The sequence below is a fragment of the Anarhichas minor genome, unplaced genomic scaffold (genome assembly GCF_050575085.1).
Source record: "Anarhichas minor isolate MPS153535 unplaced genomic scaffold, ASM5057508v1 ptg000018l, whole genome shotgun sequence".
Lineage (NCBI taxonomy): Eukaryota > Metazoa > Chordata > Actinopteri > Perciformes > Anarhichadidae > Anarhichas > Anarhichas minor.
The window spans coordinates 11,259,684-11,270,163 of record NW_027466464.1 but is presented as its reverse complement, the minus strand read 5'-3'; the positions used below and the strand labels follow the sequence as shown (position 1 = coordinate 11,270,163).

At 38.3% G+C, this 10,480-nt stretch overlaps 1 long non-coding RNA gene across 2 annotated transcripts; it reads right to left on the bottom strand.

Annotated features, from left to right (window-relative positions):
• Positions 1 to 258: 258 nt before the first annotated feature.
• Positions 259 to 5,703, bottom strand: LOC142953103 (uncharacterized). Of its 2 annotated transcripts, none has more exons than XR_012954767.1 (8): positions 5,401 to 5,703; positions 4,774 to 4,883; positions 4,652 to 4,692; positions 4,444 to 4,519; positions 4,234 to 4,350; positions 3,954 to 4,069; positions 3,254 to 3,440; positions 259 to 856 (listed from the first exon to the last, which is right to left on the bottom strand). It is a non-coding gene; the product is annotated as an uncharacterized LOC142953103 (long non-coding RNA). The 2 variants fall into 2 exon arrangements; XR_012954766.1 differs by having other exon boundaries at positions 4,234 to 4,347.
• Between the last annotated feature and the right edge of the window lie 4,777 nt (positions 5,704 to 10,480).

Sequence of the window (10,480 nt, the reverse complement as noted above, 5' to 3'; positions counted from 1 at the left end):
CGTAAAAAATAAAGTGAGAATGTATAATACATCACGGTATATTATTTTTGCAACCGTTGATTTCACAGTTGAGAACTGTTTTTTGTTTACGGTAAATTACTATAAAAAAACAGAGATTTCATAAACCTGTTTACGGTAATTTGCTTTAGAAATAACAGCCATGTTATAAACGTGTTTACGGTAAATAACCTTATAAACAGCAACTATATTGTGAAGCTAATTACAGTTTTTCTCAGTAAAAAACACAGTACAACTGTATGATACATTACGGCATTTTATTGAAAAATGCAACTTAACGGTAAATTACCGGCAGCTGTGGTTGCCAGAACTTTACCGTAAAAAATATAGTGACAATGTATAAGACATCACGGTACAAAAATACGGTACAACATAGAACGTAATACAATTGGTTGGCATAGATTTCAGTCAACTTCTGATTATTGTAACTTACAAAGGAAATATCAAATAAAGCAGATTGTAAATCAAGGTACAGACCATCATTGATATACCTTAAGAAACTAACATTCTCTGTGAAAAACAGGTTGAACTGATACAATATCTTGTACAATATACTCACAAAGCAGTGTTGAGATCTTGAAGAAACAGCATGTGTCCATATATATATGAAGGATAACCATGAATAAACATGAAAGGATTAGCCACTTGCCCTGAGTTGATCAAGAGTAATGAGTCACTGAGTCCAGACTTGACTGAAGAGGGCACTCAACATGGTATAGCGTCTCACATGGACATGAAGTTCAGGAAGCTGGAACATGAAGCGTGTATTTTCACCAGTTCTGCTTGAGGACTCGTATGTTGACCATCAGGTATTCACTGTGGACTGGAATGATCCTCTCTGCACCCAAAAACAGAAACAAAGGCAAAGTTAGATTGATGCAGTGCTTCAACATGATGCCTACACAGAAACATTTACTGCCTTCTGCTGTTAAACTGAGCTCCAATGACCTAGAAGAAACCAGCACTTTATACTTAATAAAAAATAATAACTATCAGGTCGAATGGTAAAAAAACTACACATTTCAGCACTAAGGCATCATCAGCATGTGTTTAATTTCTGTCGACAGGCAGCCTAAATACACAGATGCCTCCAAACAATACACTGTGTGCACAATTATTAGGCAAGTTGTATTTTTGAGGATTAATTTTATTATTGAACGACAGTGCTCTCGGTCAATCCAAAATGTTAATAAACCTCAAACCTGAATATTTAATAAAGTAAAAGTGAGGTTTTGGCTTTCTTAGGAGAATATCTATGTGTGCACAATTATTGGGCAACTATTAGTGTGCACAATTATTATGCAACTAAATGAAAAATGTTCACATCTCACTTGTTTATTTTTATCTGTTAAAGTGAGAAAAATAAACAAACAACTCAAAATTTACAAATAAACGTTATTGATATTTAAAAAAAATAAAATAATCTGTGACACTAGAGCCCCCCTTCTTTTCAGTAATAAGCCTTCAATTCATGGATTCTGTCACTTTCTTGATCTGTTGACGATCAACCACAGCCTCCCAGGTGGACTGTTTTCCTTCACCGTAAATCTCCCGTTTAAGAAGGGCCCACAAGATCTCAATAGGGTTTAGGTCAGGTGAGGAAGGGGGCCATGTCATCATTCTTTCATCTTTAAGGCCTTTACTGGCTAGCCATGCAGTGGAGTACTTGTATGCAGGGCAATGGAGCATTGTCCTGCATACAAATCATGGTCTTCTTGAAAGTTGCAGACCTTTTCTTGTACCACTACTTGAAGAAAGTGTCTTCTAAAAACTGGCAGTAGGTTTGGGAGTTGATTTTGAGTCCATCTTCAACCTGAAAAGGTCCAACTAGCTCATCTTTAATAATACCAGCCCATACCAGGACCCCACCTCCAACTTGCTGGCGTCTGAGTCGAAGTGGAGCTCTGTGCCCGTTACTGATCCAGCCACGGGCCCATCCATCTGGACCGTCAAGAGTCACTCTCATCTCATCAGTCCATAAAACCTTTGAAAAATCTGTCTTCCGATATTTCTTGGCCCAGTCTTGATGTGTCTTGTTCAGTGGTGGTCGGGTTTCAGCCTTCCTTACGGCGGCCATGTCTATGACCACTGAACACCGTGTACTTCTGGGCACTCCAGGTAGGTTGCAGTTCTGGAATATGACTACTGGAGGATAATGGGTTCCTGGTAGCTTCAAGTTTGATTCTTCTCAAATCTTTGGCAGTTAATTTGCATCTTTTTTTCTCAACACGTTTACTTTCCCTGTTGACTATTTGCAACAAAACGTTTGATGGTTCTGTGTTCAAGCCTCAATATCTTAGCAATTTCAAGAGTGCTGTATCCCTCTGAAAGACTTTTATTTATTTATTTTTTTTTATACAATTTTTGACTTTTCAGTCAGTTAAATCTCTTTTGTGGCCCATTTTGCCTGAGGAAAAGAAGCTGTCTAATAATTGTGCACACTAATAGTTGCCCAATAATTGTGCACACATATATATTCTCCTAAGAAAGCCAAAACCTCACTTTTACTTTATTAAATATTCAGGTTTGAGGTTTATAACATTTTGGATTGACCGAGAGCTCTGTAGTTGTTCAATACAATTAATACTCAAAAATACAACTTGCCTATTAATTGTGCACACAGTGTAAAGACAATCATCATGTTTGATACAACCAGGGTATCTGCACATCTTATTAATTCCATCAATTCTACATTTTTTGTTTTAATTTTTTTAATTCAATGACTTTTAAGACCTTTTAAATATCTCTAAAATCAATTACATTACTGTTGCAAAATAAATAGAGAAACTAGAATACAGTAAGCTGTATCCTGTTGTTGAGTTGTATTGCATTTGAATAACTGAGCTATTCAGTGTACAATAGCTAATATAACTGCCTTCTCGTTAACAAAAATCAAACTGTATGGCGGAGACCCAGTTCAATAGGAAACAATGACCCCCAGCATTTACCATCAAATAAACATAAGAGTGCACTGTAGGGCCCACTTGGGTGCAAAGACACAGGTGCAAACCCCTTTTGGGTGGATTTTGGAAAGATAGTACACAGAATTAATGACATTTTACTGCTACGTGAAACGTAATGTAAGGGGGATATCAGTTCAGAGCACTAAAAAACAAATAGTACTAATACAAAACTATATTCCAGTGGTTTCATCTATGTTTGCATGAAGCGGTTGGCTCAGACCGTGCACCTGAGGATGATTGATTGAGTGAAGTTTGAGTATCGCACTGCTTACCTCTAATTAGCCTTGACAAGACTGGTGTCTGAGTCATTGGGTCCAGACTTGACTGAAGACAGGTGGGACAGAGTCTCATACAGACAGGGTATGCTGTTCAGGAAACTGGAACTTTAGGCAGGTGTTGTCATAATTTCTGCTTGAAGACTCACAAGTCAATCTGGTGTTCGCTGTGGGCTAGCATGATCTTCCAGCCAGAAAAAAAGACAACATAGAAAACATTAACAATACTAACAATAATAATAACAGTAACATCACCAATAATATAACTTTATATAGCACTTACACAGTTGCAAAATGGTTCTCATACTTCACACAAAAAACAATCAAACTATAAAAACACAAAACATTAAAGAGGGTAAAACAGAACAAACTTACCAAAGGGTAAACAAAGAGTAGGGTTAAAGATTTCATAAAAAGGTCAAGCTACAAATATGATTCATGAATAAGAAATAGCCATAATACGTATGGTATGTCAATAAAGTCAAAATAAATTCACAGTATGTCAAAAAAGGTTATTCTGGCAAGAAGTTAAAATCACATTGGATCATGAAATGCCTAGTTTTATGCAGTACTTAACATCAACAATACATGCATACACTGTTTGAACATGAAATGGCTAAACAGTGCTTACAAAAATAGAAGACCCTAAAGCCTTCTCTTGTTAAATGAACATACATTGAACTTTACAACAACTTACCTCTGTTTATCCTTGACAACACTTGTATGTATCCGATCATAAGGTTACACTAGTAGGACAGCAAAGAGGGTGATGAGGTCCATCTGAAGTACAACCGCTGGTAGTCGTAATCACACCTGAAAGAAAGAATAAAGAGAAAAAAGACAAGGGGTGGACATACATCCTCTTAAGTGAAAGATGAAATCATGTCAAGCATCAACTTTTACTCTTTTCAATGCAAAGGTTGCAAATTAAAATGAAATGGCTAAATTCACACTCAAAAATAAAAACAGTGCCTCACCTGGTTTAGCCCGTACCACATATTGTTATCGCAGCAACAAAGGTTTGATTCCCGTTGGGCCATGTGTTGCAGATCATCCCCTCTCACTCCACTGTGGTTCCTGTCTCTCTACTTCTGCTGTCCAATAAAACACGAATGACAAAAAAATCATCTTTAAAAGTAAAAAAAACAACTGCTTGCTTTGGGCATTTAAATGGATTAAAATCCCACCGTTTTCCTGGTTGTCATAAAAGCCAGCAAGTTGTTCCCATCCAAGTCCACAACCACTAGAGTTTGAATGCAATGTCTGAAAGGTGGCAGGAGCAAATTAATTCAATGTTGCAAGATTAGAGTAAATTGTCTTAATTATCTGCACAAACTGCTCTTGTACCAATTAAAATGTTCAGATATTTGTTAGATATGTGTACAATTTACTTACTTTAAAGGAGATTCTTCTTAGCAATGCCACCTGCCTTCGACCTAGAAGTTTCACAAAAGCAATGGAACAAATTGTCTTTCTTTTGACAGACATTCAAGTATTTCAAAGAATTGAATACTGACTTGAACTTTACTCCTTCCACATCTGGTTTATCTTGGGTCTGGAGGCGATCAACAGCAGAGTTGTAGCTGTCAATGGTGCGCTCTGCTCCGCACAGATTTGGATCGTCACCCTGAAATTCAGATCGGATTATTAGGCAGTACCTACAGAAATATTGCGAGTGACTGAAATTTTCAGTGAAGGCACCAATGCCATGAGAGCCCAAATTGCAATGCAATATAAGGTTATTTTGACTACTGTTTCATCTGATACTACGATCCCGTTCTCCTCCAAATCCTTCAAGTCTGTTAGTAATTCAGAGAACACAAATGTTTTGAAATCTTTCTCTCTACACAATAAAACAAGTGACATGTGGTTTGTGTCAGACCTTACATGAACTGGCAAATTATCATCAGATACATAGACAGCTAATATTTTATGTATTGTCTTTGCAGAGCCTAAAGGGTTAAAGTCTCTTTCACAGGCACATAATATGAAAACATATCAGTCCTGTTCTCATCTCGTCCTAAAAACATTTTCTTAGGCTCCACATAGTTGAACCCTTTTTTGAAAGACTGAGCTCTTGAGTATGCTGTCCTCATTGGCCCTCTATGACATGCAGAGAAAAGATCAAATTCTCAAAGACTCACAAACTTTGCTGATGTCCTCATCTGATATTGGTGTGTCATTTTTAAACAGTGAAGTTAGTTTGGTCCAAGAAGGTAGTAGAAACTGTCCCTGCAATTTCAAGTAGAATAAACAGAGAAAAAGATCACTGAAGTTTTCAGAAATATCCATATCACCTTTATCTGTGCTGGTCTCTATAACATTTTCTGAGTCATGCAGGTGAGGGCCACAGTCATGTGATTCAGTTGGAACAGCTGATGACTGAGGAGAAGCAGATTCTCTGTACATGTCACTAATACTGCTGTCTGCTATTTGTGTCTCCGTGGCATGTGGGCGGTAAATGAAGATCTGACCGTGAAAACATTTGACCATCCACTCACTTTAATAATTAGCTACTTTGTGTCTGGACATGTGCTTTCACATAACGCCATAGCACATTTATGAGCGGTAACGTTAACAGAGTTTATAAGCAGTAACGTTAACAGACAGTTTATAAGCGGTAACGTTAACAGACAGTTTATAAGCGGTAAAGTTAACAGACAGTTTATAAGCAGTAACGTTAACAGACAGTTTATAAGCGGTAACGTTAACAGACAGTTTATAAGCAGTAACGTTAACAGACAGTTTATAAGCGGTAACGTTAACAGACAGTTTATAAGCGGTAACGTTAACAGACAGTTTATAAGCGGTAAAGTTAACAGCCGTCCCAACAGTAACGTTAGCTGTAACGTTAGCTTAGCTGTAACGTTAGCTGATAGGTTACCATTATGCCTCTGGTAGAAATGAGCCTTATAGCTCCATATCTAACAAAGGTCTGCTTGCAACCAGCTTCAACGCACTTAAATAAACAACGTAGTTCATTACTATGAAGTTTGCAATGAAGCACATAACCCCTCGATGTTTTAGCTTTAACTGACTTGCCACAGAAATGACAACTAAACATTTTCCTAGCAAACCTTTGGTAAAGTAAGCTAGCTAATGTTTAACACAGAAACCCATAACCCACGTTACATCCACGAAAAGTAAACTCTCAACTCATTTAGATAGCTAAGTGAACTTACTATTAACGTTGAATGACTCGTTTTTGCAAGGGCGACACAAAACTGCAGAAAACAAAGCCTCAAATTCAAATGTAACGTTAGCTAGCTGACATGCTCACCTTCAGAAGAAGTGTTGTGTTTCCAGGAGTCAGGCCGTTGATCATCAGTAACGTGCTGCCTGAGCGCGCAGAAAAGGCGCTGAAATGAGTTCAAAAGTTCAGCCTCCAACCGTTGCTTTTTTTAAATTGTTGTGTAGGTCTGATCACTGCCGCCTCCGTCCGTCCGTCCGTCCCTCTCTCTCTCTCACTCTCTCTCTCTCTCTGTCTGTCTGTCTCTCTGTGTTCCCACCACATTTGGTCAGGTTATTCACTGAGACAGGCACCTGTTGGTCTTAAAGTGTCATGGGGGAATCGCTAAACAGTGAAACAGTATGATCATATAGGGTGCACTGCACACACATTAGGAATAGATGTCACAGGGTGCCTTGAAACTGTCGCGAGATCTGCACCTGCAAGCACCTGCAATGTTACAAAATACTAACCAACAGAGATCAAAAGAGAGGTGGGGCATGGGGTGAGATGCAACTTATGCTCTGCAAAAAAGGATTACAAAACAAGGAAAACTTATGGAAGGTTACTCTACTGCTTTGAATAAGCAGACTAGTTTGCATCTAGCACTTATTGTTTTGTTTGTTGGTTAAATATTAGTTCTGACTGTTGAAACTGACAATGTCTTTCAAAAATTACAGTGTTGGCCTTCAAATTTATCTTATGGTATATTTACATTATTAGCACAATGGTTCGTACATTTAACCGTGACAAAATGTATTTCTTTTTACTAATAGTACCTGCAAAAACTGCAGTGTTATATTTTATATATTATAGTGTATTTACAAAAACAGCACAATGGTTAGTGCATTTAACCTTGACAAAATGTCTTTTTTACAAATAATGAATGCAAGCAACATTGATCGGGCCCTCGCACCTTCACGCACGTCGAGGGTACTAGCAGGACTCTAGTTGCCGCGGCTGTGCTTTCTGTGACCATGAGACACTGCGTGCACGAGTTAGACAATATTTCCTGCGTGTACCAGTGGCATAGCAAGATCATTTTGCCAGGTCTTAAGCCTCGAATGTTTTGAGTTCAGCTCTGAATACAATCATAAATGTAAGCCTGTAATGATCGACAAAAAAACAAATGTTTTTTGAATGCGCTTCAGTGTTTGTAACATAAAAGACTGTCAAAGTAAATGCAGGTGTCCAAACCGACTGTTTGTTTGTGGTGCAGCTAGCTCTGACAATCACTGCTGAGTGACTCAAAGCGGAAAGAGTCGAGGAGAAATGGCAGAATGTATAGTTCCATGTGGAAAAAAACAAACCGAAAGGTGATCCCATGTGGTCTAATCTATATCATGAATTAGGTTAACGTGACTTCAGACGGGGCCGCTCCGTAGGTCTGCTAACGTCGCTGGACACGCTGCTCGCTAATCGCTCCAATAACAGCTGCTTCCTCTGCAGAAATGCAGACTTTAACTGAACAACAGCTGCTAGTAAAGACAACGTGGGTGTTTATGTCATCGTTTCTAAACGTATGCGTTTACGACTGTCCACAAGAAGAGGTAACTCTGGAGTTTTCAAACAAGTCTACAACATATTAAAAAAGCAGGGCTCTGACATCTTTAGAAGTAAAAGTTGGTCTGATCTCACCAAGAGTACAACAGGGTGTACGCCTTAAGGACGTGTACACCATGCTGAGGTCTGAGTGTCATACAGGCAAAAATCTTTTCTAGATAATCTAGAGGGATTCTGTTCAGGTGACCTCATTGTAGGCCTAGTCCACAATGTGTGTCCAGAATCTGTGGGTTCTGGGACCCATATTTGAGAGATTATGGCCATTCTTGCATATGTCAAAAAATCCACTCAGGGAATAAGGCATCAATTAAGCCCTTTGGGGCTGTTTTTGGGGACCTTAACTTGCAGCTACGAAGTCCAGATTATAGGTAGGTAATGGTGACGAGCCCCTCTTTGAAGGAGAAAAGGAGTCAAATCTCTACCCTGATTTAGAGTATAAAAAGTTAGAGAAAAGACTGGTGAAAACTGGTGCCATCTGGTTCGAATCATCTCTGTTGGGTGCATTTGAAAACACTTGTAAATGGCTTATTGTCCTAATATTCACATATGATGGACAAAAGAGGACCCTCTTAAAGGCTCAATTGGATTCAAGTCATTAGCATGCTGCTAACATAAGTTAGCTTTCCCAAGGGTCTGCAGAGATCTTGCTTTAGATCCTGCATTACGTTATCACAGGGGAATGATTAATACAAAATTCAGGCAGTTTCAACCTTTCACTAAGATTTAATGGCCCGTTTCTCACTTGCCAAAAAAAGCCGAAAAATAAGGCTATATGCCTCAATTTTGACCTTTGGGGCTGTGTTTGGGTACCTTAACTTGCAGCTACGACCGTAAAATTTGGGGGAATTCATATTCACTAGCCCCTCTTTTAACAGGAAAAGGATTCAAATTTCTACTTTGATTTAAAGTGTAAAAATTGAGAGAAAAGACTGGTGAAGGCCATTTCGGATCATAAGTACCATTGGGTTAGAATCCTTTCTGTTGGGTGAAATAAACAGTCAATTTTCAACTGATTTTCGCACCATTTAATCTGTGGGAAAAGGTGGAATGACTGTGAAAGTTTCAGGGTCCTAGCCCATTGTTTTCTATGGGTATGTAGGCCGAATTGGGTAAAAAATCCATAGTTCACTATGGGAAAAGTGTTTGGAATTACCGATTGATTTTCATACCACTTGATCTCTGGCCAAAGGTCGATTGACTGTGAAAATGTCAGGGTCCTAGCCCATTGTTTCCTATGGGTAATTAGGCCGAATTAGGTCAAAAATCCATAGTTCACTATGGGAAAAGTGTTTGGAATTACCGATAGATTTTCATACCACTTGATCTCTGGCCAAAGGTCGATTGACTGTGAAAATGTCAGGGTCCTAGCCCATTGTTTCCTATGGGTAATTGGGCCGAATTAGGTCAAAAATCCATAGTTCACTATGGGAAAAGTGTTTGGAATTTCCCATTGATTTTCATCCCACTTAATGAATGGGCAGAGGTCGATTGACTGAAAATTTCAGCCTCCTAGTCCATTGTTTTCTGGGCGTATTTAGGCCGAATATGGTCAAAAATCCATAGTTCACTATGCAAAAAGTGTTTGGAATTTTCCATTGATTTTCAAACCACTTAATGAATGGGCAAAGTTCGAATTCATCCACCCCCGTCGCCTTGCCAGCAAGGAGCTTTTTGAATACCTTAGCGGCCTCCACCAGGGATATGGGTAATAGATAATATTTGCAGAAGTTGCAGAGTTGGCTGTTAGCTATATTATGGTGTATATCTGTAATCAGTACAATGGTCCGTACATTTAACAGTTAACAAATATATTTTTTTAAAGTAATAAATGCAAAAATCACGGTATGGATTTCTGTTCATATTACGGTGTATTTCCGTTACCAGTACAATGTTTAGTACATTTAACAGTGACAAACTGATTCTTTTACGAATAATAAATGCAAAAAATACGGGGCTGGCTGTTAAATATATGATGCGTTTTACCTCCATTGGCAGCGCAATGGTCCGTACATTTTACAGTAACCAAATGTATTTTTTAAAAGTAATCAATGCAAAAATCACGGTATGGATTTTTGTTCATATTATGGTGTATTTCCGTTACCAGTACAATGTTTAGTACATTTAACAGTGACAAACTGATGTTTTTACAAATAATAAATGCAAAAAATACGGGGCTGGCTGTTGAATATATGATGCGTTTTACCTCCATTGGCAGCGCAATGGTCCGTACATTTAACAGTAACCAAATGTATTTTTTAAAAGTAATAAATGCAAAAATCACGGTATGGATTTTTGTTCATATTATGGTGTATTTCCGTTACCAGTACAATGTTTAGTACATTTAACAGTGACAAACTGATGTTTTTACAAATAATGAATGCAAAAAATACGGGGCTGGCTGTTGAATATATGATGCGTTTTACCTCCATTGG